This window comes from Rhipicephalus microplus, chromosome 2, assembly GCF_043290135.1.
Source record: "Rhipicephalus microplus isolate Deutch F79 chromosome 2, USDA_Rmic, whole genome shotgun sequence".
NCBI classification, from domain to species: domain Eukaryota; kingdom Metazoa; phylum Arthropoda; class Arachnida; order Ixodida; family Ixodidae; genus Rhipicephalus; species Rhipicephalus microplus.
Window position 1 is genome coordinate 48,475,074 of NC_134701.1, and position 26,553 is coordinate 48,501,626.

At 47.2% G+C, this 26,553-nt stretch overlaps 1 protein-coding gene across 1 annotated transcript in view; it reads left to right on the forward strand.

Annotated features, from left to right (window-relative positions):
- The window catches only part of LOC119169104 (uncharacterized), a 563,356-nt gene that overhangs the window by 484,453 nt on the left and 52,350 nt on the right, over positions 1–26,553 (forward strand). The gene's annotated exons all lie outside the window — the stretch shown is intronic.

A 26,553-nucleotide genomic window follows, 5' to 3' on the forward strand; every position in this document is an offset into this window, starting at 1 on the left:
CATCAATAATGTGCCGTCCAGTTGGCACATTACTCGAGAGGTGAAGCTACACCCGTGGAACTGGACTGTGTGCTCAACTTCCTGTGTATTGAGCTGGAAAGCCCGGAGAAGAGCGACTTTAAGTATGCCAGACGACGAAAACATGAAACACTCCCTGTGGCAAGTCTGTCGACGTACTCTCGGCGTGAAAAACCAGCGTCATCTGTGCTTCACAGTAACTCGGTACGGGAAAAAAAGACAACTACGTCTTCTGCCTGTCCAGTCATCACGCATCGGAAGCATTCACAGCTGACTTGCCACTGACGCAGAAGAGAGAACTGCTTTCCAACGACAAGAGGTGTTTCTACTGCACCCTTAATTGACAACGGGCACGAAACTGCAAAAGGATTTCCTGCTCCAGATGCCAAGCTCGACACGCCAGAAGCATGTGCGATTCCGATGGGCGTTTGCGGAAGCCAGCCTTTGCTAACAAGAATGACGAAGAAACTACAACAGTCGGCACATCACCCGGAAGAACACCCGTCAAAGAAGCCTCTATCGCTTGCGTTTTTCTTCAGATCTTCACAGCTTGAGCCATGAATGATGACACGTGCCCCTACATACAAGGCGTTTTTGATGGTGGCAGTCAGAGTACTTTTGAAACTGAACATCTGTCCAAGTACCTGCAGATGAAAAGCATGGGAACAACTCAAATAGCCTTCAATACTTTAGCAAATGCTTCAGACCAAGAGGCTAAGAGGCGTCGCATCGTAGAATTACAATAGCGAAGCAAGTTTTCCGACGCGGGAATAGTCTTAACAGCAATAGAGATCCCAAGCATCTACCAGGATATCGCAGAGAGAGCAATAGACATGACCTTCGTCACGTCTTTCAAGAAGCTGGGAAGGATGCCACCGATGAGCTGGAATACGCATCTATCATCACTAAGAGTGTCATCAGCGTACTGATCGGGTCCGATCAGATGTGAAAAGTGTTGACCGGCGAAGTTTTACAGTGCGAAAGTAACGAATCATTGATCACAGTGAACTCCAAGCTTGGATGGACCTTCCAAGGTAGCACATGGTACTTGGTAGTCTCGACCAACTACTTCATGATGATGGTGTGCGTGCTAAATGTCCAAGGTGCTGATTACGACGAGATTTTGCACTCCTTTTGGGAATTTGAAAACATAGGAATCACTCACACGACAAACAAGCCACCTGAAATGAGCAACACCATAGTGCATTTTGAGAAAATGGTTAGCTTTATAAACGGAAGGCATGAAGTGGCCCTTCCTTGGAAGGATGGTTTTGAGCTTGCAAGCAAGTCGCCGTTACTCGACTCGACAAGCTTGTCAACCGCCTCGATTCCACGAAAGAACTGCTTAAAACGTATGACCGTACCATAGAAGACTCCCGTCGCAGTGGTCTAGTGGCTAAGGTACTTCGCTGCTGACCCGCAGGTCGGGGGTTCAAATCCCTGCAGCAGCGGCTGCATTTCCGATAGAGGCCGGAAATGTTGTAAGCCCGTGTGCTCAGACTTGGGTGCACGTTAAAGAACCCCAGGTGGTTTAAAATTCCGGAGCCCTCTGCTACGACGTCTCTCATAATCATGTGGTGGTTTTGGGACGTTAAACCCCACAAATCAATCAATCAACCGTACCATAGAAGAGTAGTTGCGGGCAGGACACACCAAAGTAGTCAGTGATGTACCTGCAGATGTGACGAAGTTGTATTATGTGCCGCAAAAGGAAGTCATCCGTGAACAAGCGCTGACGACAAAAATTGGAGTGATGTTTGACGCTTCGTCACATGCCATAGGATGCAAGTCTCTAAATTCTTGCCTTGAGAAAGGTGACAACTTGTACCAAGGCCTCGTCCAAATTCTGCTTCGCGTCAAAACGCACCCGGTGGCAGTTCTTGTGGACATATAAAAAGCGTTCCTTCAGATTGCGATTCGGGAAGACAGCAGAGACGCATTCCGTTTCTCTAGTTTGCAGAAGGAGATTTATCCAAGGGCAAGCTGCAAGAGTACAGGATGGCACGAGTACCTTTCGGAGCTACAGGTGGCTCATTCTTGCTCACAGCTACTATTTTCTACCACTTGAAAAAAGCACCGGCTGCCATGGCACAAACAGCACAAACTTTTGCCGAGTCGTTTCACGTGGATGACTTCGTTACTGGTGGCAATACAGAAGAGAAAGCCACTAAACTTTGCCGAGAAGCGCAAATAGTAATGAAATCGGTCGGCATGACATTGCGAAAGAGGACAACAAATTCAGGAAACTTGATGTGAACATTTAGACATCAAGAAGAGTCTACTAGCAAAAATATGGTTGTTCGTCACGAAACGTCGGTCAAAGTCGTGTGTTTGGTGCGGAATCCTGCAAAGGATGAATCCAGCTTTTCGGTTAAAAATCTACTTCGGTTTTCGACAGCACAGACGGACACAAAACGGTTTTCTTGCAGTCAGCATCAAGCAACATTTGACCCATTGGGACTTGTAAAACCATACAAAATTTTCATACCAATATTGTTTCAGAAGCTGTGGATACGAGGGATTGGTTAGGATGAAACACTATCCAATGACCTGCGAAAATAATGTAATGAATGGGTCGTCCAGTTGCCGCTACTGCAAGACGTTGTTCTTCCTCGCTATCTGGGCGGTAGAGCATGAAACCCAATGTGCTTCAAGTACAAGTTTTCTGTGGTGCCAGTCCAGTGGCATACGGAATAGCAATATACGACATACCATGTCCTGAGAAGCCGAAACTGTTGATTGTAAAGTCACGTGTAGCACCCAATAAGGAGACAACGCTGCCATGATTACAGCTGCTGGCTGCCTTAATCGGCTCAACAATGTTGACATAGGTTAAAAGCGGTTTGAGAAATGTTCAAGTTGACCACACGATGTGGACAGATTCCGTCATTATGTTGTCATGAATAAAAGGGGACGTCAAAATGTGGGAACAGTTAGTAGCCATCAGAGTCAATCAAATTAGGTGCACAACAGATCCCTAAAAGTGGAGATATTGCCCTGCACCTGACAACCCGGCTGACCTGCTCACGTGTGTTGTGACGCTTGAGACACTGCTGTGCCGCTCTAAATCCTGGCGTGGTTCTGAGTGGCTAGCTAGACCGATGTTGGAATGGCCCCTACAGTTCAGTGAACTAGACATAGCGAAAGCCACCCCAGGTGAAGTTGCAACAGTCCACGTCACACTAGTGACATGCTTCTCACTTCCAATAATTAACATTCATCGTCAAAGCAGCCTTCAGCACCTACTCAGAAACAATGCGTGGGTTTTTAAATTCACTTTCCGATGCAGAAAAAGAAGGAATCACACTGGACATCTCGTGGCAGCTGAAATCCTGAACGCTGAACACTATTCGTTAAGGTGCACACAAGAGCAAGGCTTTCTTGCACAGCTCACCATTTTGATCAACGGCCAAGTCGAGTCTACGTCTCGAATCGCGGAACTACGCCCTTACACAGATAAAGACGGAATTCTTCGGGTTGGAGGTCGTTTACCGCTCATTCATTTCAGATTTTTTCAAATGTTTTATTGGTACGAATGAAAGAATGTGACATGTGTATATTATACAAAAAGAGGTCCCAAAGTCAGACTGTATCAGGACCTGCTGTTAAGGGCGAATTGAGGTAAAATAATGTTAGAGGCAACACAAGCAATAATCAAAATTTTAAACTAAGCATAATTGCAACAGAACATTGAAATATACATATACATATATATACATATACATATATATGTATACATACAGGTCACCAGAAGAAGCGAACGAGCAAACGAAAAACAATGCTTTATTGCCAACGTTACGGCCGGGGACCGGCCTTCGTCAGGGCACACGTCTATACGTCTTCGTCAGGGCAGACGTATGCCCTGACAAAGGCCGGTCCCCGGCCGTAACGTTGGCAATAAAACATCGTTTTTTGTTTGCTCATTCGCTTCTTCTGGTGACCTATAACTCGACCGGAATCCAGGAAGACTTTCAAGAAATATATATATATATATAAATATATATATATATATATATATATATATATATATATATATATATATATATATATATATATATATATATACATGCACACACACGTACAATATACATACACATACACACCCATACAATATATACATACCAAAAGAAAACAAACATAAAAGCAAACCAAATGAATCAATGAATAGTGTGCAGAGTATAACTGAAAAAGAATACAAAGAGTTGTAATACATAAAATGTAGACATTCAAACAAGGTAGCGCTGTGGTAAGAAACAGTAAAATTAGGCATGCATAATGTGTGATTTTAGTTTTTTCTTGTAGTGATGCAAGTTTCTAGCATTTTTAATAACAGATGGTATTGTGCTCCTATATGCTTTAGATGAAAATTCAGCAGTTACTTTACCATAAATAGTAGGTACATTAGACAAAAGGACGTTATTGTTGCGTGCAAATGTAGCATTACTATGGGCAACAAGGTCGGAAGATGAGAAACAGATAGGAGGTAGTGCCTTGGTTATGTATTTATAGAATGTGATACCTAAGTTGTAATTGAGGAGCTCTGAAATGGTCAAAATGTTCTTATCATGAAGTAGGCATTTACCGTTAGAAAAACATGAACTGTTAGTAATGATTCTTACGGATTGGTTTCGTAGTACTTGAAAGGAAGCCAAATGAGTGTTATAGGTGTTACCCCAGCACATTATGCTATAATTAATATGACAATGAACAATTAAATAGAAGAGTGACAGTAAAGTGGAACGTGTGAAGTATGGACGAGTTTTAATCACAGCGCGGATGCCGTATTCTATTTTCTTTTTGAAGTGAGAAATAAGATCTATGTATTTCAAGCTAGAGTCGAAAAAAATTCTAAGAAAAGAAGCGCAGGGACTGGGAAAAATAGAGTGCGTGCCAAAACTCAGCGAAGGAAATGGTGCTGAATATTTTTGATGCGTTGAAAATACTACAAATTTAGTCTCGGTAGCGCCAATAGTTAACAAGTTAGCACTGCACCAACTTGAAACATTTTTCAAGTCAGTGCTTAGCTTGTCGAAGAGAAGTGAACTACTTTTGTCAGAAGTAATTATGGTAGTGTCATCAGCATACAAAATGGAATTAGTGAAGGATATACAGTTACGAAGATCATTTATATAAGTTAAAAACAGGAACGGTCCTAAAATGGATTCTTGGGGGACACCAATATTAGTAGATAATTCCTTACAATATACATTAGAAATGGACACAAGTTGAACGCGGTTATTCAGGTAGCTTTTTAGTAACGCTAAAGCAGGACCACATACACTGATCGCTTCAAGTTTAGTAAAAAGAATGATGTGGTTTAAATTGTCGATTGCTTTTGTTAGATCGATGAATACTGATCCTGCAAATAAACCTTTGTCAATGAATTTTTCAGTTGATCCGTTCGAAGAATGAGTGCTAGATCAGTAGAGAAAATATTGCAAAAGCCTAATTGACAAGGTGACAGAATATTAATTATATCAAGGTAATTAGTTAGGCGTACTCCAATCAACTTCTCAAGAACTTTACCAAAAAAAGGGCGAAATGCAAATGGGTGGGTAAAAAATAGTCAATGTCCTATCACCCTTTTTATGAACTGGGATAGTTTTACCGCATTTAAGCTCTTAGGAAATACGCCTGTCTTAAATATCCAATTCGTAATGAAACACAATATATCAGAAATTAGGGGCAAAATGAGTTTTATATGAGCAGGCAGGACTTCATCGATTCCTGCACCTGTAGATTTGAGGTGTCTTATGACATTATGTTTTTCTTCAGGAGTAGTGGGAAAGAGAAAAAACGAATGAGCGAGGCATCTAAGGGGTGTGATTTGTGTGGGACAGGGTGCATCAGCGCTAAAAAAGTAGGAACAGAAAGCGTCAGCTATGTCGATAGGCGAGTTGAATTCAATGTTGACGATTACGATCTGGATACTTGGTGGCGATAATTCCTGTTTAGAAAGCAGTTTACAATGTCCCATTTTCGTTTAGCATTATTACCTACTTGCGATATTTTTTTCTTCTTGAAAAGAACGTTTCGCAGCTTTTTAAGTGCTTGTTTGCAGCGTTACGTAATTTTTCGTAGTGGGCAATTAACTTAGTATTAAACGGCTGACTTTTCTTGTAGAGGTTGTCGCGTTTACGTGAAGCAGCTATTAGCCTTTGAGACATCCACGGATTATGAGGAAAGGCTAATATTGTTTTTACATTTCGTTGTGGAAGTGAATTTTGGAATATGCGATATAATTATTGAAAAAAATAGAAAACGCTTTTTGGGGATCAATTACAACATTTAACCTCGGTCCAATCTAAGTCCTCTATGGCAGTTATGAGACTCTTTTTATCCAGAACATACTTCAAATGAGGAAAAGTGCAAGGACATAGTTGTCGATTGAAGTGTAGGAGCAAAGGATAATAATCAGTAATGTCACTGTCAAGAACTTTCACCTGTGGAGATAAAAGCGAGTTGGACAAAGCATGATCATTCAGGGTCCCAGCACCGCTGGGAACTTGCCGTGCGGGAACATCATTTAAGGACTGAAATCCACAGATGTGCAGTAGACTAGCGTAACTATTAACAACAGCTGAAGTATAATTGAGTAAGTTAATATTGATGTTACCCATTAAAATGGCAGTTTTATTCTCAAGAGAAATTATATGTAGGACATTTTCAAGATTAGAAAAAAAATCTTCGACTGAGGGAGATCACTGAATGCAGCCAAATATGAAATCTCTCTGATCGCAACATGGAGAGCAATTAGTCATTTCAATCCAAACTGATTCAAAATTAGTAACAGGCAAGTGCAAATCATGTCTTCTCTTATAAGACAGATCAGGAGATATAAAAATGGCCGCACCACCATCACTGCTAGTTGTTCTGTTACAGTATTTTGAGTTACAATTTGGGAAGCAATAGAGATTTCTATCGGCAACTGATAACCATGTTTCTGTTATGGCAATAAGTGAAAAAGACTCATTATATGAAGAAAGCAGATCATGGATTTCATCGAAATGTTTACGCAGGCTCCTAGCATTGAAATGAATGATAGAATTATATGCCCTTATGAATGAGTTAAGACGGTCTGGTTCTATAAGAGCATCTTTGTTGATGCGAGAAAAAATGATGCAATGATCAGATTGTGCAAGGCTTAGTCTATTTTTGTCTAACCGAAGTCATCGCGAATGCGCAGGACTCTGCTATCAATAGTCTTTCTAGCTTTAATTTGACAGATTTCTGTTCGGAGAAACATCCCGTTCTTTTCCTTTTTTAGTGTTAAGGCTATGGAATAGAGGACCTTGTTGCTTGGAGTCAAATGATCATTGATAAAGACAGGGGCGTTAGTACCACCAGGGATACCAAGATCACTAGTACAGAGCTTCACCTTACGTGCTTTACCGATGTAGTCAGATTTCTTAGTCCGAGAGCAGAAGTGCGCAATAATATTTATTTTATCTTTAGAACGTGTTGGCACGCGATGCACAATGTCGAGATCAGCAGGCAATATGGCACAGCCAGCCTTCTCCCCTATCAGTTTCACGATTGCACTGCAGTCTTCCCCCTGAGAGCAGGGAACGCCCTTGACCTCTACATTGCTCATGTGCGAATATTGCTCCAGTTCTTTGACCTTGCAGCTGAGGGAGTCATTCTGGGTTTTTAGCTTTTATTCTCATTTACCAATGTGACATTTTGGTTACGTAGGTTCTCGACAAGTTCGTTCAAGTGCTCTGCACTCAATTGTAGGGATACAACTTCTTTTTTTAGTTCGGCAGCATCTATGCCCGATTCTTGCGGCTCAAGTAAGAACCTGCCGAAGACCTTTTCAGATGTGTCTTTAGCCAAGCTGTTAATTTTAGCCTTAAGGTCTTCAATTTTTTTAGAGTTCAGCATTAGTTGGCTTGGTAAATACTCTTGATGAAAGAACAATTGCTAACACAGAATAAATATAATGCAAATCAGAACGCAGTTTTTCGCAGCAGTGGCAGTTGAAAAAAATAGAAACTATACAGAAAAGAGCTTGAAAGAATACCTGCAAGAACAGGGAACTCTGCTTAATTTGTAGCTCGTGCAATGCCACTACTGCCAGTGAAAAACCGGTGCTGCAGCTTGCAAATGTATAGGGCTTGCTCTCAGGGCAGCGACCTCCAGCGGCGAAATCGTCGAATGCTAGCAGCAGGCCACAAAGTGACCGCGCAGTCGCCGCTTCACCACGTGTGGATGATCCAGCACCTTCCAAGGGCAATCCGACAATGTCGCACCATAAAGATAACCGCCGTTGAAGCAGCCGGGACGGGCAAAGAAACGCGTGGTCAGGATAACTGCAAGAACAGGGAACACTCCTTGATTTGTAGCTCGTGCAATGCCACTGCTGCCAGCTCGTGCAATGCCACTGCTGTCATTCCACACAAGAGGCCAAGCACCCAATCATAAAGCCGTCAAACCACCGTGTTTTGGCGCTTTTGGCAAACAGAGCCCATCTTCAAGTCCTACATGGAGGAGTTAGAGATACACTTACCCAGCTTCGGCAACGCTACTGGATATGTCGAGCTCGCACTTGGTTAGGAGAGTGCTACATGGCTGCAATATATGCAAGCGTTTCAGTGTGGGCCCAGAAAGCGCTGAGACTGCTCCGTTGGTACGTTATCGAGTGTCACTAATGAATCCCATTCGAAGTTGTAGGAGTTGACTTTGCGGGCCCTCTGTATGCACGTACAAAGAATGGGGACATGAAGGGCTACGTTGCACTTTTTACGTGTGCGATATCTAGAGCCATGCATCTCGAGCTTGTCTCAGAAATGACATCCGATGCGTTCCTGTTGTGCCTTCGACGAGTTACATCTCGGAGAATATTACCTATGAAGATCTATTCTGACAACGCACGGACCTTTCACAAGACATTAGTAGACATAAGGCACTACACCGAATGATCTCTAGAGAGGACGTCACTGGTAACTTCACGACCAAAGCAATTTCGTGTAAGTTTATTGCACCACATGCTCCTTGCTGAGGTGGATAATGGGAGCGCCTCGTACAATTAGTAAAGCTCTCGCTGAGAAAAATTATACCCAAGGCTCACCTAATTATGAAGAAATATCGACAGTGCTAGCTCAGGTCGAAGCAGTTGTAAATTCTAGGCCTCTGACTCTCAGACAGATGCAGGAAAACCTTGCACTTAAACACCAGCCGAACTTCTTCTAGGCCGAAGGTTGATTTCCATGCCATATGAACCACTGACGACGTCAACAGTAACTCCAAGCGAGCAGAAGCCATAAGCAGACACAACTACAGGAAGCTACCGGTTGAAAGTTTTGGAAGCGCTGGCAGAAAGAGTACCTGTTTCAACTACGATCTGCACACTTTACCGACACGAGATCAACTACAGCATTGAAGCATGGGAACATCGTTCTGGTGCACGCGGACAACACTGCACGCCAGCTCTGGAAGCTTGCAAGGGTCACGAAAGTGTTCCGCGGTGCCGACGGTCTAGCGCTCTGGTATAGCGCATTACGTTATTATGAACTGGTATATGAACTGGTATAGTTATTATGAACTTATGAAGTTATTGGAACAGTTATTATGAACTGGTATAGCGCATTACGGGGAAGAAGAAATGGCCGAGCAGACCGCCACAAGAGGACAGAGCGCTAATTCCTCTTTAGCGCTCTGTCCTCTTGTGTCGGTCTGCTGGCCGTTTCTTCTTCCCCGTAATGCGCTATACCAGTTCAAGTACGACGAAGCAATTCGCCTAATCTTCAACACTCGTGCAGTCATTTGTTTTGTGGTTGTCACCACACACCCGGCATCTGAGTTCTGACCTGCATCCTTTAATAGTGTGACCGTATCGCCAGCACTTCGTACACTAGAATGGTCGTGGTGATAGCGGTTCCACTCTGTATATTAGTCATCATCATCATCATCATCATCAGCCTGACTACGTCCACTGCAGGACAAAGGCCTCTCCCATGTTCCACCAGTTAACCCGGTCCTTTGCTTGCTGCTGCCAATTTATACCCGCAAACTTCTTAATCTCATCTGCCCACCTAACCTTCTGTCTCCCCCTAACCCGCTTCCCTTCTCTGGGAATCCAGTTAGTTACCCTTAATTACCAGCGGTTATCCTGTCTACACGCTACATGCCCGGCCCATGTCCATTTCTTCTTCTTTATTTCAACTATCATAATCTTAACCCCCGTTTGTCCCCTAATCCACTCTGCTCTCTTCTTGTCTCTTAAGGTTACACCTACCATTTTTCTTTCCATTGCTCGTTGCGTCGTGCTCAATTTAAGCTGAACCCTCTTTGTAAGTCTCCAGGTTTCCGCTCCGTAGCTGAGTACCGGAAAGATACAGCTGTTATATACCTTCCTCTTGAGGGATAGTGGCAAACTACCTGTCATTATTTGAGAGTGCTTGCCGAATGTGCTCCACCCCATTCTTATTCTTCTAGTTACTTCAATCTCGTGGTTAGGCTCTGCGGTTATTACCTGCCCTAAGTAGACATAGTCTTTTACAACTTCAAGTGCACTATTACCTATCTCGAAGCACTGCTCCTTTCCGAGGTTGTTGTACATTACTTTCGATTTCTGCAGATTAATTTTAAGACCCACCTTTCTGCTCTCCTTGTCTAACTCGGTAATCATGAGTTGCAATTCGTCCCCTGAGTTACTCAGCAATGCAATGTCATCGGCGCAGCACAAGTTACTAAGGTATTCTCCATTAACTCTTATCCCTAACTGTTCCCATTCTAGGCTTCTGAAAACCTCCTGTAAGCACGTGGTAAATAGCATTGGAGGATTGTGTCTCCCTGCCTTACACCTTTCTTGATTGGTATTCTGTTGCTTTCTTTATGAAGCACTATGGTAGCAGTTGATCCCCTGTAGATTTCTTCCAGAATGTTTATATATACGTCATTTACGCCCTGATTCCGTAGTGTCTGCATGACGGCTGATGTGTCTACTGAATCAAACGCCTTCTCGTAATCTATGAAGGCTATGTATAGTGGTTGGTTATACTCTGAGCATTTCTCTATTACCTGATTGATAGTATGAATGTGGTCAATTGTTGAGTAGCCTGTTCTAAATCCTGCTTGTTCCTTCGGTTGATTGAATTCTTATGTTTTCTTTACTCTGTTAGCAATTACCTTTGTAAATAGCTTGTATACTACAGAGAGCAAGCTGATCGGCCTGTAATTCTTCAAGTCCTTGTCATCTCCTTTCTTATGTATTAAGATTATGTTAGCGTTCTTCCAAGACTCTGGTACCCTTCCCGTCAGGAGACACCTCGTAAACAGGGTGGCTAGTTTTTCTAACACAATCTGTCCTCCATCTTTCAGCAGGTCTGATGTTACCTGATCCTCACCAGCAGCTTTGCCTCTTTGCATGCTCTCCAAAGCTTTTCTGACTTCTTCTATTATTACTGGTGGGGTGTCATCTGGGTTACTGCTACTTCTTATAGTATTAAGATCGTGGTTGTCTCGGCTACTGTACAGATCTCTGTAAAACTCCTCTGCTATTTCAACTATCCTATCCATATTGGTAGTTATTTTGCCTTCTTTGTCCCCTAGTGCATACATCCGACTTTTGCTTATCCCAAGTTTTCTGTTCACTGCTTTGACGCTTCTTCCGTTTTTCAGAGCGTGTTCAATTCTCTCCATATTATACCTTCTTACATCGCATACCTTACGCCTATTAATCAACTTCGAAAGCTCTGCCAGTTCTATTCTGTCTGTTGTACTTGAGACTTTCATGATTTGGCGCTTCTTAATTAGGTTCTTCGTTTCCTGAGAAAGCTTGCCAGTGTCCTGTCTAACTACCCTGCCTCCAACTTTCACTGCACACTCCGCAATGATACTCGTCAGATTATCATTCATTGTATCTACGCTAAGGTTGGTTTCCTCACTAAGAGCCGAGTACCTGTTCTGCAGCGACACTATGAATTCCTGTACTTTCCCTCTCAGTGCTAGCTCATTGATTGGCTTCTTGCGTATCAGTTTCTGTCGTTCCTTCTTCAAGTCTAGGTGAATTCGAGACCGTATCATTCTATGGTCACTGCATCATACCTTGCCAACCACTTCCACATCCTTCACAATTCCTGGGTGTGCACTCATTATAAAGTCTATTTCGTTCTTATTTTCACCATTAGAGCTCCTCCATGTCCACTTGCGATTTTCTCGTTTTCGGTAGAAGGTATTCAAAATCCGCAAATTATTGAGTTCTGCGAATTCTACTAGTAGCTCTCCTCTGGAGTTTCTAGTACCGATGCCATAATCTCCTACTGGCTGGTCTCCAGCCTGCTTCTTCCCTACCTTTGCATTAAAGTCGCCTATCACCATAGTATACTGTGTTTTTACCTTACTCATTGCCGATTCCACGTCTTCATAGAAGCTTTCAACTGAAGCGTCATCATGGCTGGATGTAGGCGCGTAAGCCTGTACTACCTTCATCTTGTATCTTTTATTCAGTTTAATTACGATACCTACCACCCTTTCATTAATGCTATAGTGTTCCTCTATGTTGCCAGCTATGTTTCTGTGAATTAGGAACCCCACTCCCAGTTCTCTTCTGTCTGCCAAGCCCTGACAGCAAAGGACGTGCCCATTCTGTAGCACAGTATAGGCCTCATCTGTCCTCCTAACCTCACTGAGCCCTATTATATCCCATTTAACACCCTCTAGCTCCTTAAATAGTACAGCTAGACTTCCCTCACAAGATAAGGTTCTAGCGTTAAACGTTGCCAAGTTCAGGTTCCAATGGCGGCCTGTCCGGATCCAGAGATTCTTAGCACCCTCTGCTGCGTTGCAGATCTGACCACCGCCGTGGTCAGTTGCTTCGCAGCTGCTGGGGACTGAGGGCCGTGAGTTATTTGACGTATGCATGTGGGAGGTAGTGGCCAGATACTGCACCAGGGTGGCCAATCCTTCTCTGGTGAGGGAGTGCGTTCCCGGCGGTGGTTACCGGTGAGGCCGCACCCCAGGCCTCTTAATGCAGTTCCATCAACACGCGGATTTTTTTTAATCCGGTTGGGAACTGCGCGGCACCGGGATTTGAACCATGGACCTCTTGCATGCGAGGCGGATGCTCTAACCAATACGCCATCGCCGCAACTATAATATATTAGTGGCCATGCCTTAATTTCGCTCGGGAGATTCGCTCCAGCCAAGGTTACAATTACCGACTCAGTCGGCATCTGCTTTTCTACCAGTCGTCCACGCCTATAAACGGAGATAGCACCAGTCACGGCAAACATCTCTAATACCTCAGACGGGGTCAAGTTAACATCGACACCATGAATAATACCTTTCACACATGCCAGATGCGGGGGAATAAAGGCGCTCACCGGATTGGTCGCGAAACTCGAGCACTTCAGTACGTCTTGGACACAGAGTTGATCAGATGAAAAACATCGAATACCACCTCCGCCGAACTGGCGGACCTCTGTGATGCTGTGAAAGTGAGACGTCGCAGCTCTAAGCTCCGCATGGACTACTTTCGGATTCTTCATCCGAATAAAGCCGTCATTGCTAAGGACGAGGGTCACAGGAACTGCGGGAATGCCGTTGCGCAGAAACTGATCCACTGGTATCTCCTGTGGCGGAAGTGAAGCAGACCAGAGGAAAGCCCCTAGTTCAGGTGAAGAAAATGGCATCTGAGTGCTCTTTCTAGCGCTAAAGTCGCTTATTTAGCTGTAAAAGCACTATAGGAACACCTAATAAAGACAAATAAACCAGAGTCACTACACAAACATAGGCCAAACCTTAGAGCAAGCACGACCAGCTACTTGCATGTTCAAGAACCTTCACGCTGAGTCCTGGCCGAATTTCGTTGCGTTCTTTTTCATCGCCCAGGAAAGGGCCAGCTGTTTGTTTGTCTGTTTGTTTGTTTGTTGTTTGTTTGTTTGTTTGTTTGTTTGTTCGTTTGTTTGTTTGTTTGTTTGTTTGTTTGTTTGTTTGTTTGTAGCCTCTAATCCATGGCTCGTACCAACACTGGGGGATTGGCCAAGAGAACATATAGTATCATACGGACGATAACTGCATTATTGCTTACAACGAAAAAAAAAGGGGGGGGGGGATTAGTATACTGAATACAGTATGTTAAAAAAAGAAAGAAACCAAAGATGTAGATGGCGAGAAAAAGAATCAACAAGAAAGTAGACACTAATAGCTATAACTTGATTTTGGGAGCCGACCAGACAGCTGGATTTGCCAAACACGATTAATTTGGTATGTCACGGAGTTATTCAGATTTGCAAAATTACTTCTCGACGCGTTTTTTTGAGTAACTGATTACGTAGGCTTTATGTTTAAAAGCGTTTAGAGTCTTAAATACAATTACACACTGCATCGAATGCATCTCTGTGACAATTTCCCAAAACAGAGGCACCAATACTTAGAACATTTTCCGCGTATAAATATAAACCTAGCTTGATTACAATAAATGAATTGGCAGATGCTTTGGCACGAGCATCACTCGATGGACCAGTAATTTCCGTACTTCCCAAGTTAAAATACTTATCAGGGGTTAGATATAAGAAATTCGCTATTTTTACAGATAGTTTAGAAAATATCACACAATGGACAGATTATCAGCGCCTCAAATTTTCATGGAAATCCCAGTGGAGTCCGTCAAAAAAACTTGAAATTATAATGTCCACAATCCGGTGCCGTGACCTCCGATTAAATTTTTAATTACACAGAGCTGGTCTGACACGTTCCCCCATTTGTCCGTTTTGCGAAGAATCAGAAACTATTGAAAATTACTTTGGCTCATGTCGTAACTATGCGCAAATTAGGAAACGACTTTTAGATATTCCATTTGCACAGCTAGGCCAGCTGTTCTTATTCCACCCCTTCTTCCTCGCTCCCCTAGCATGCGCGTCTGTGCCAGAGTACCAGTTTCGGTCTTCGCCATCACTATATATATATATATATATATATATGTGTGTGTGTGTGTGTGTGTGTGTGTGTGTGTGTGTGTGTGTGTGTGTGTGTGTGTGTGTGTGTGTGTGTGTGTGTGTGTGTGTGTGTGTGTGTGTGTGTGTGTGTGTGTGTGTGTGTGTGTGTGTGTGTGTGTGTGTGTGTGTGTGTGTGTGTGTGTGTGTGTGTGTATAAAGTACTGGAGCATAGTGGTTCCAGCTCTGTGCCAGCGTGAAAGAAGACGCTGACGTCCGTGCGTGGCTCGTGCTTGCTGGTTTCCTGCCTGTACCAACTTGTTGCTGCTAACACTTCTTGAATAATAACAAGTGTTTTTAAGTGACCTCACTCGTTGCATTTGGTGTAAACGTGCTCGCTGACGACTTGGCTCCGCAGCCGTAAGCTACTATCTGATTTCACGATGACTGAGCGCGTTGATCTCCAACAAGCCTCTTCCACGCCATGGCCTGTCATGTGCCCTGGTGTACTTCGTCTACGTGACCCACCAGTCTACAACGGCGCTGAAGTTCATGATGTCGAGGACTGGCTGGCAAAGTACGAGCGTGCCAGCGCGAGTAACAAGTGGGATGACCCTGCGAAGCTGACGCACATCATCTTCAAACTTACAGATTTGACCAACCTTTGTTTCACCAACCACCAAGCCGACATCCCCACCGGGTCAGTTTTCAAAGAGACCGTGACCTCGTTTTTCGGTCGTCCAGCCATGTGCAAGCTTCGCGCTAAACTTGGCTTGCAGGGACAAGTTCAGCGAAATGACGAGAGCTTCACGGGCTACATTCAGGATGTGATCAGCCTCTGGGAGCGAGTCAATGCGAGGATGACGGAGGCTCACAGAATAAAGCATATATTGAAAGCCATTGATGACGACGCTTTTCATATGCTTGTGGCCTAAGACCCACAGACCGTCATGGCCGTGATTCAGCTATGTCAAAGCTTTGATGAGCTGCGCAAGCAGCGAATTTCTACAAGTCGCGCAAATACGCGAAAAGGGGTTATTTAGGCATTGAAGCGCAAAAACAGCGGCACTGACTACAGCGTCTTGATGCCTCAAATTCAATAGTATGTCCGGGAGAAAGTTGCTCGACAGCTCTCTCTTGTGGCCACCATCAACGCGACCCCCACAGCAATAGACCACCCACTTCACCATGCTATTCAGACGCAAGTTGCTGAGGCTCTCCCTTCGCCCGCTTCACCAATATCAGTTGCTGCACCGTTGACTTTTGCAGAAGCTGACCGCCGACCTCCTGCCAAACCGCCGCTCCCTTCATACAGTCCGGCCACCAACTACTACAGATCACCAGTTCATGTTCATCCAGTAAATCGGCCCTTTCCACCACCTCGAGCACCTGTAAACTGTTGTCGTACTCCGGATAACTAGCCCGTCTGCTACAACTTCGGTATTCCAGCACATGTCGCGCACTACTGTCGTCGCCATGGATTCTCTTTTAATGATGCTCAGCATTCCGGCAACAGCCCTCGGCGATCAGAAACGCAAGTGACACCTGATGCACCTGACCCCCACACACGTCGACCAGACTTCAGCCCACGTCGATCTCCATCACCCCGTCTTCGATCTGCTTCCCCCATGCTTCGCCGTTCCAACCATGCCCAGGGGGAAAACTAACAGTCGCAGTTCCTCAGGCAAGAGCTGCGCCGCCAACGAAATTTCCAAGGCCTCATCTTTCGCCCCCCAACGAGACTGCGTTGTTTGTGGATGGTTTCGACACAACTGCTCTTGTCGACACAGGTGCCGCTATTTATGTAATAGGTGAAGAGTTATGCCGCAGACTGAACAAAGGGACGACTCCACTGATTGACCTTTCTTTACACACAGCGAGTTCGCAACACAATCAACCTTCTGAAACATGCACTGCTCGTGTTGTGATTCAAGGAGTGCTTTATATCGTTGAACTTTTCGTCCTTCCACATGCGTCTCATGAAATCATCCTTGGATGAAACTTTCTTTCCGCTAATCATACGGCTGTCGACTGCGCTCGTGCTCAACTCGTTTTGTTTCCATTCAGCACGACATTCATAGATCTCTCTTGCTACCCCAAAAAGGTGATCGTCACCGCTGACGACGTTATCTCTGCTTTTTCGGTCGCCGCGGTCTCTCTTTTGTGCAACTCCGTCCCCTATTCAACTGCCCTCTTTATGCCGTCGCAAGAATGCGCTCGTCGCCGGAACCTTGTCATCCCGTTTGCCGTCATAACACTTGCTGATGGCTCCAGTGCCGTGTGCGTGTGCAATCCGTTCCCTTGTCCCGCTACCTTATTGCATGGCGAATGTATTGGGAGTCTTGACACTTTTATGACATCTTTCGTTTCGATGCCCCTTCTGATACGACGCCGATGTCCGTGGATGCTGTCACAGCTGCCACCGCGCCCTCACTACCTGACGAAGACGTTCTGTTGCGCAGCGTCTGCATTGGGCTTACACAAGACTAGCGCAATAAGCTCGTTCAACTGCTTGACCGTTTCTGCGCCTCTTTCGACCATGGACAACCTCCCTTGGGACGCACGTCAGTTGCTGTTCACCATATCAACACTGGTAATCATAATGCGTTTCGTCAGCGCCCTTACCGTGTCTTGCAGGCTGAGTGTGACGTCATCACTCAACACGTCGATGTGGTGCTGCAACGTGGTATTATTCAACACTCACGCAGTCGTTGGGCTTCGCCAGTGGTCCTCGTGCAAAAAAAAAGATGGTTCCATCAGGTTTTGCGTGAATTATCGTTGACTAAACAAGACTACACGCAAGGATGTTTATCCCCTGCCACGCATTGGTGACGCCTTAGATTCCCTTCAAGGTGCGGAGTTTTTCTTTTCACTGGATCTGCGCTCTGAATATTGGCAAGTGCCAATGGCCGAACCAGACCGTCCAAAAACAGCATTTGTGACCCTTTACGGCCTATATGAATTTAATATAATGCCCTTAGGTCTTTGCAACGCGCCTGTGACTTTTGAAAGGCTGAAGAACAGTTTCCTTGGGGGACCTAAATGGCGCATCTGACTTTGCTATTTAGACGACATCGTTGTATTCTCTGCAAATTTCGAAGCTCATGTTTCCCGTCTAAAACAAATTCTGCAGTGCCTTACGGCAGCCGGGTTACAACTGAACTTAGAGAAATGTCGTTTTGGCGCCCACAAACTCGCAATTATTGGCCACGTCGTTTCAAAAGAAGAAATATCGCCAGACCCTGCCAAACTGCGAGCCGTCACCTAGTACCACAATCCTACTACCCTAAATGATCTCTGTAGTTTCGTAGGCTTGTGTTCGTATTTTCGGTATTTCACTTGCAATTTCACCTCTATAATTGCCCCCCTGACTCAGCCTATTTCCAGTAGCACGTACCTCTTTGGCTGGAATTCCCACTGCGATGACGCATTCACGGCGCTGCGCCGGCTACTCACGTCTCCACCAGTTCTCCGCCACTTCGATCCCAATGCACTTACTGAAATTCCCACGCATGCTAGCGCTGTCGGTCTCGGTGCCATTCTCACTCAACGCAAGGATGGCTTCGACGAGTACGTTGTCGCCTACGCAAGCCGTACCCTAACGAAGGCAGAATCAAACTATTCCGTCACGGAAAAGGAGTGCTTGGCTATCATTTGGGCTATAAGAAAATTTCGCACTTACCTTTATGGACGCCAGTTTGATGTTGTCACAGATCACCATGCCGTATGCTGACTGGCGTCCATCAAAAGACTCTACTGGCCACCTCGCTCGTTGGGCTTTAAGCCTTAAGGAATACGACATCCGTGTTATTTATTGCTCAGGACGCAGACATTCAGACGCTGGTGTCCTATCCCGTTCTCCACCTTCTCCTTACCTTGCCTGCTTACCAACTGCCATCTGCGATTTGTCATCGTTGAGCACCACCAACATGCCATCCTAGCAGCGCAAGGATCCCTGGATCAATTCTTTGCTCAACGTCCTCTCTCACGGTACGTCAGAATCGACTTCACGCTCCCTTTCTCCTCAAGCAAGACACTTTGCTGTCCGTGAAGGCTTGTTGTATCGCCGCAATTAGGTGGCAGATGGCCGTAGGTGGCTCTTTGTAATCCCCCGTCATTTGCGCTCGGACATCTCCGCTGCCTTTAACGATGACTCCAGTGTGGCAACGCTGGAGTATTCAAGACTTACTCTCGCCTTCGTCTAAGATACTACTGGCGCGGCATGTATCAGCACGTTCACCAGTACGTTCGGTCATGCACCACGTGTCGACGCCGCAAGACGCCTTCTCACAGCACTGCTGGCCCTTTGCAACCCTTAACCTGCCCATCGAGACCATTCGACTGCGTCGGAATTGACATTTATGGGTGTCGACCCAACACTCTTCGAGGCAACCGCTGGATTACCGTCACCGTCGATCATCTGACGCCCTACGCTGAAACATCTGCGCTGCCTGCTACCCCTGTGAAAGACATTGCGTTCTTTCTTCTTTACCATCTGATTTTCCGACACGGTGCACCTTGTGAATTACTGAGTGACCATGGATGCGTGTTTCTCTCGAACGGCGTCGGCTAGCTGTTCAAGGAATGTCGCACTGTCCACTGAAAAACCTCGGCAAACCATACTCAAACCAATGGCATGACAGAACGCTTTAATCGTACTCTTGGAGACATGCTTGCCATGTGCGCGTCTGACGACCACACTAATTGGGACCAAGTGTTCCCTTTTGTCACGTACGCGTACAACTCTGCGCCGCAAACAACCACCGGCTTTTCTTCGGTTTTCCTCCTGCACTGACGTGAGCCATCATGCTCCAGGGACATCATCCTTTCTTACAGACCTCAAGTTTCCGAAGCGACGCCTGTTTCCGAAGCAGCTGCTTATGCCGAAGAGTGTCGCCAACTCGCTCGCTCTTTACCGCGCAAGACCATTGGCGCCAGAAAACTTACCACGATGCCTCTACGTCTAGTGTTCACTATAACCCAAGAATGTTGGTTTGGCTATGGGTCCCATCTACCTCTCCCGGTCTTTCCCCGAAGCTTTCGTCGAAATACCATGGCCCCTACCGTGTGGTGCGACAAACATCTCCTGTCAACTACAAAGTTGCGCTGCTTCATCCACCTTCGGGCTAACGTGGCCGTGGGCGTGGAACAGTACACCTATCACGCCTCAAACCATGCTTGGACCCCCCTGTTGTGTCATTTGCCTATGTCACCAGGTTGGCTCCTTTCTGCGCAGGGAGTAATTGCACCGGAGCATAGTGGCTCCAGCTCTGTGCCAGCGTGAAAGAAGACGTTGACGTCTGTGTGTGGCTCGTGCTTGCTGGGTTACTGCCTACACCAGCTTGTTGCGGCTTACGCTTCTTGAATAATAACCAGTGTTTTCACGTGACCTTGCTCGTAGCAATATATATATATATATATATATATATATATATATATATTGTTATGGCGTTTATTAGCAGGCACACAGCGAGTATAGACAATGGCGACAGTAACGGCCAAGCACGGACTCCCAGCGCGAGCGGCGTCCTTTTTTGGGTAGACCCACTAGAGAACACTTGAGAGTTTGACCCACTTCAGTGTTCGGCGGCTTCTCTACAATCACCCCGGGGTCGAAAAGGGAGCCGCCTGGCGACCTAGCAGCTTGTCACTACGATTGGGTCATAGTAAGCCTTCAGGCGCTCCACGTTGACTATGTCGCGCCCGCGGCGGCGCATGTCCGAAGATTGTTCAATTGGCTCGATAAGATAGTTGACCGGAGATGTGCGCTCGATCACACGGAAGGGACCTTCATATTTCGGAAGTAGTTTGGAAGAAAGGCCAGCTACAGAGGTCGGGATTGAGAGCCATACAAGGGAACCAGGAAGGAACGTAGGTTCAGAAGCGGCGGAGCCATCTCGAATACTCTTCTGCCGCTCTTGCTCATGCGTCGTAAATGTCTTGGCCAGCTCGCGACACTCTTCAGCAAGCCTGGCTGTCTCGGAAATAGGTGCACACTCAGATGGATCCGGCGTGTACGGGAGTATAGTGTCGATGGTGTGTGACGGGTGCCTTCCGTACAGCAAGAAGAAAGGTGAAAAACCGGTCGTGCTCTGAGGGGCGGTGTTGTAGGCATAGGTGACGAAGGGCAGTATAGTATCCCAATTCGTATGGTTGGCGGCGACGTACATCGAAAGCATGTCGCCGAGGGTGCGGTTAAAGCGTTCGGTCAGGCCATTCGTCTGCGGGTGGTAAGCAGTTGTTTTGCGGTGGACAGAATGGCACTCCATGAGAATGGCTTCGACGACTTCTGACAAGAAGACACGGCCTCGATCGCTGAGAAGCTCCTGAGGTGGGCCATGGCGCAGTATAAATCGTTGCAGTAGGAAGGACGCAACATCACGCGCTGTAGCCGCAGGGATAGCGGCGGTTTCGGCGTATCGCGTTAAATGATCTACGGCGACGATGGCCCAGCGGTTACCAGCCGACGTCAGAGGAAGCGGCCCATACAAATCGATACCTATGCGCCCAAACGGACGCTCAGGGCAAGGTAACGGTTGAAGACTGGCTGGCGACATGTGTGCTGACGGTTTGCGGCGTTGGCAAGCGAGGCAGGAGCGAACGAACTGCTGCACGTAGCGGTACATCCCGCGCCAGAAGTAGCGTTGTCGAATGCGATGGTAGGTTTTGAATACCCCAGAGTGCGCGCATTGCGGATCAGAGTGGAAGGATTCCCAGATCTCTGACCGCAGACTGCGGGGTATCACGAGTAACCACTGCCGGCCATCGGCGTCGTAATTGCGTCGGTGTAGAAGGCCGTCACGGATGGCGAAATGGCGAGCTTGACGACGCAAGGCACGCGTGGATGGCGTTGCGGAAGGATCAGCGAGTAAGTCGATGAGCGGGCCGATCGAATTATCCTTTCGCTGTTCGGTAGCGATGATGTCAACATCAATGGCAGAAACTGCAGTCGAGGATACTGAGCAGAGCACATCACCTTCAGGCAGAGGGGAGCGCGAGAGGGCGTCGGCGTCAGCATGCTGGCGTCCGTTGCGGTAAAGCACGCGGATGTCGTAGTCTTGTAAGCGAAGAGCCCAACGGGCGAGACGGCCTGAGGGATCCTTCAATGATGAAAGCCAGCATAGTGCATGATGGTCGGTGACGACATCGAATGGGCGACCATACAAATAAGGTCGAAACTTTGTAAGAGCCCAGACGATCGCCAGGCACTCTTTCTCCGTGACGGTGTAGTTTGTCTCGGCTCTCGTGAGCGTACGGCTTGCATATGCTACGACATATTCAGGGAATCCGGGTTTGCGCTGCGCCAGGACAGCGCCGAGGCCTACACCACTGGCGTCTGTGTGCACCTCCGTCGGGGCCGTAGGGTCGTAGTGGCGTAGAATGGGAGGAGACGTCAGCAAATGGCGGAGCTTCGCGAACGCGTCGTCGCACTCAGACGACCACGAATTGAGGGGCCCGTTACTTCCAAGGAGCTTCGTCAGCGGTGATATAATCGTAGCAAAGTTTCGTATGAAGCGTCGGAAGTATGAGCACAGGCCCACGAAACTACGCAGTTCTTTGACGGACGCAGGTTTGGGGAATTCAGCCACGGCCCGAAGCTTGGCTGGGTCAGGAAGAATGCCATCCTTAGACACGACGTACCCTAGGATGGTCAGTTGCCGTGCTGCAAAGCGGCACTTCTGCAGATTTAGTTGCAAGCCGGCATTGCTCACACGTGCGAAAACTTCTTTCAGACGTTGGAGATGCGTGGAGAAATCTGGGGCGAACACAACAACGTCATCGAGGTAACACAAGCACGTGTGCCATTTCAAGTTGCGCAGCACGGTGTCCATCATGCGCTCAAAGGTCGCAGGAGCATTACATAGACCAAACGGCATGACGTTGAATTCGTACAAGCCGTCGGGTGTGATGAACGCAGTCTTCGGTCGAGCGTCATCAGCCATGGGTACTTGCCAGTACCCCGAGCGCAGATCGAGAGAAGAAAAAAATTCGGCTCCGTGAAGGCTGTCAATTGCGTCATCGATGCGCGGCAGTGGGTAAACATCCTTGCGCGTGATCTTATTGAGCCGTCTGTAGTCCACACAGAACCGCACAGAACCATCTTTCTTCGCGACAAGAACAACAGGAGACGCCCAGGGACTGTCCGAGGGCCGAATAACGTCGCGTCTGAGCATATCATCAACCTGCTCGTTAATTTCCCGACGTTCAGCAGGCGACACGCGGTAGGGACGTTGCCGTAATGGTGGATGGGCACCAGTGTCGATACGATGTGTAACAGCGGACGCGCGACCGAGAGAACTTTGCCCGACATCGAAAGAAGAATGATATTCTCGCAGCAGGTCCAGAAGCTGGGAACGCTGTGCCGACGTAAGATTGTCATCAATGTAGGGGCCGAATACATCAGGAGATGATGAATCATAAGTGGAAACAGCGCTGACAGTACACGAACTGGGACAACGCGAGTCATCAGGTACGTTCAGGACTTGTGCGTTATCCACTGGTTCCACTCTGCCGAGACATTCCCCTCGAACCAAGGTAACAGTGTACGGGGATGGGTTGGTCACAAAAATAGCGGCGTTGCTCTGGGTGATTTGCACGGTCGCGAAAGGTACTAGCAACCCTTTCCGTCGGCAAGCACGGTCGGATGGCGAAACGAGCGCAATTGTGTCGGAGAGTCCAGCGCAGTAGACATGTACACCCATCGCTGAGCTTGGAGGCACTAAGGTGTCGTCTTTCACGAGAATCTTACTCAATTTTGAGGGACTGTCTTCCGGCGTCAAATGCGAGAAGGGTGAGAGTTCAATTTCGGCATTGGCACAATGGATGACGGCGTCGTTGCGGGAAAGAAAATCCCACCCCAGGATGACGTCATGAGAGCATGCAGGAATGATGATGAATTGGCCGACATACAGAACGTCCTGAACGACAACGCGAGCTGTGCACTCTGCTGAAGGATGGATACGATGTGAACCGGCAGTACGAAGGGACAACCCAGAAATCGGCGTCGTCACTTTTCGAAGCAAGCGGCAAAAGTTTTCGTCCATAACGGATACTGCAGCTCCAGTGTCAATAAGAGCAGACGCATGAACACCGTCCACAAGCACGTCGATGACATTAGATGGGCGGCTCTGAGGGCTTTCACATCGCAATAGCCTCGCAGTCCTTGCCTCGGGGACTGCGACGACTAGTTTTCCCGCTCATGAGTAGCTGAACTTGGCCTCATGGGGGACAGGGAACGACGTCGTGGAGACGGCGACCTTCGAGGAGATGGACCTGGGCGAGACGGCGGTGGCATAGACGGTGGTTCGTCGTGATAGGGACGGCTGAGGTGGCCAGCACTAGGCGAAGAAATTCGAGCCGGCTGTACACGATGGCAATAACGGGCTACGTGACCAGCGTAACCACAGGCAAAGCAGATGGGCCGGTTGTCGGGTGTGCGCCATCGGTTCGCTGGGGTAGGTCTTGTCCATGACGCAAGAGCCGATGGACGGAACGGTGGCTGGAAAGGCTGCAGGAAGTGCTGGAGCTGAGTCTGAGAGGTCACGTCAACATACGTAGCCGGCGTAGCCGCTGCAAAGGATGGAGGTCGTGCGGCAGCTTCGGCGTAAGTCAGTGGGGCGGGCGGTTGAACGACTGGAGGCGGCCTGGCGACCACTTGGGCGTAACTTGGGGGCGCAGGGGCCGGAAGCTGCTGTGGTTGGTACGCAGGCATGACCTCCGCTATTTCCTGCTCAATTGCTCGGCGTATGGGTGGAAGAATAGCAGTGGCCGATTGTTGAGCAGCCGGTGGGTGGGCGAAGTGCAGGATAGAGAACTGCCGCGCGATTTCCTCACGTATGAAGGACTTGAGGTCTGCCAGCAGTGCCACCTGATCACAGCTCGCCTCCAAGCCTGCAAGCCCTGCATCTCGTGGTGTGGAGCGACGGGTCATCGAACGCTGCCGGCGGAGCTCCTCATAGCTCTGGCACAGCGTGATGACCTCAGCTACTGTGCCTGGGTTTTTGGCAAGCAGCATCGTGAAGGCATCATCGTCAATGCCCTTCATGACGTTCCGGATCTTGTCTGATTCGGACATGCTGTCGTTAGATTTCTTGCACAGGTCCAGGACATCTTCTATGTAACTGGTGAATGACTCACCGGCCTGCTGAGCGCGTTCGCGTAAGCGCTGCTCGGCTTGCAGCTTACGAACGGCAGGGCGGCCAAAAACGTTGGTGATAGCGGTCTTGAAATTGGACCAGGTTGCGATATCGGACGCGTGGTTGTTGTACCACAAGCTCGCAACGCCCGCAAGGTAGAACACCAAGTTTGCCAACTTGCCGTCCTCGTCCCATTTGTTGGGCACGCTCACGCGCTCGTAAATAGCGAGCCAGTCCTCCACGTCAGTGCCATCGGCGCCCGTGAAGATGGGTGGATCTCGGATCTTGGGGACACCGGGACAAGGGGGTGGCATGGGAGGAGGCGTTTGCTGAGAGGCGTCGTGGGACATGGTAGACTCCAGGGTACGTGAGCGCAGTTCCCAGGGCATCAAAGGGGATCGTAGCACTCTCCACCAATTTGTTATGGCGTTTATTAGCAGGCACACAGCGAGTATAGACAATGGCGACAGTAACGGCCAAGCACGGACTCCCAGCGCGAGCGGCGTCCTTTTTTGGGTAGACCCACTAGAGAACACTTGAGAGTTTGACCCACTTCAGTGTTCGGCGGCTTCTCTACAATATATATATATATATATTTATATTTATATATATATATATATATATATATATATATATATATATATATATATATATATATATAAAACAACATACTTTCCCGCCATTTCAACATAATCAGGCAAAGCAAACGACTAACTTCTATTTTCGCGAAGCCACCTCACGTGGTGTACCGCCGGGATAAAAATCTGAAGGACATTCTTGTCAGAGCAAAAACAAACACCCCCAAAATTCAATCAGGGTGCCATCCCTGCGGAAAAGCTCGATGCAAGGTGTGCCCACAGATGGTCACAACACGTGAATCCAAAGCGAACTTCTCGGATATCAAATTCTGCATACCTGATAGCCTTAATTGTGACTCCAGTAACGTAATATACATGCTACATTGCAACATCTGCGGACAAGAATATATCGGCCAAACAGACACGCCATTTCGGCTGCGGTTCAATAATCACCGGTACCACGCCACTTCACTGCCGAAGCTACCTTTATCTAGACATCTGCGCCTGCCAAACCACAGTTTTGAAAATATCAGCGTAACTCTTTTGCAGTCCGGTTTCTCAAGCAGACGCGAGCGCGAACAGCGTGAGGCATATTTTATTTTCAAATTTCATACATTAGTATACGGCATCAACGAGGACCCCGGAAAACTCAACTGCCTCCGAGAAGTAAGCCAGGAGAAAATTGGTGAGAAAGATTGATAGCTGGAGACCATGCTTTTTTCTGACTGACTCGTACGTGTACACTGTCCTTTCTTGTGCTTTTTTCCCACATGCATATACAAGGTGTTTACATTCGCCTACCACTTCATGACGATTGAAGTGAAACGGACGAAGATTAAAGGTAAATAGCCGACCGACCCATTAACGAGAAACCTTTCCTTTACGCACGCCGCCCGCCGCCCGCCGAACGACCCATTACGGGGAAACCCCTTTCTTTACGCACGC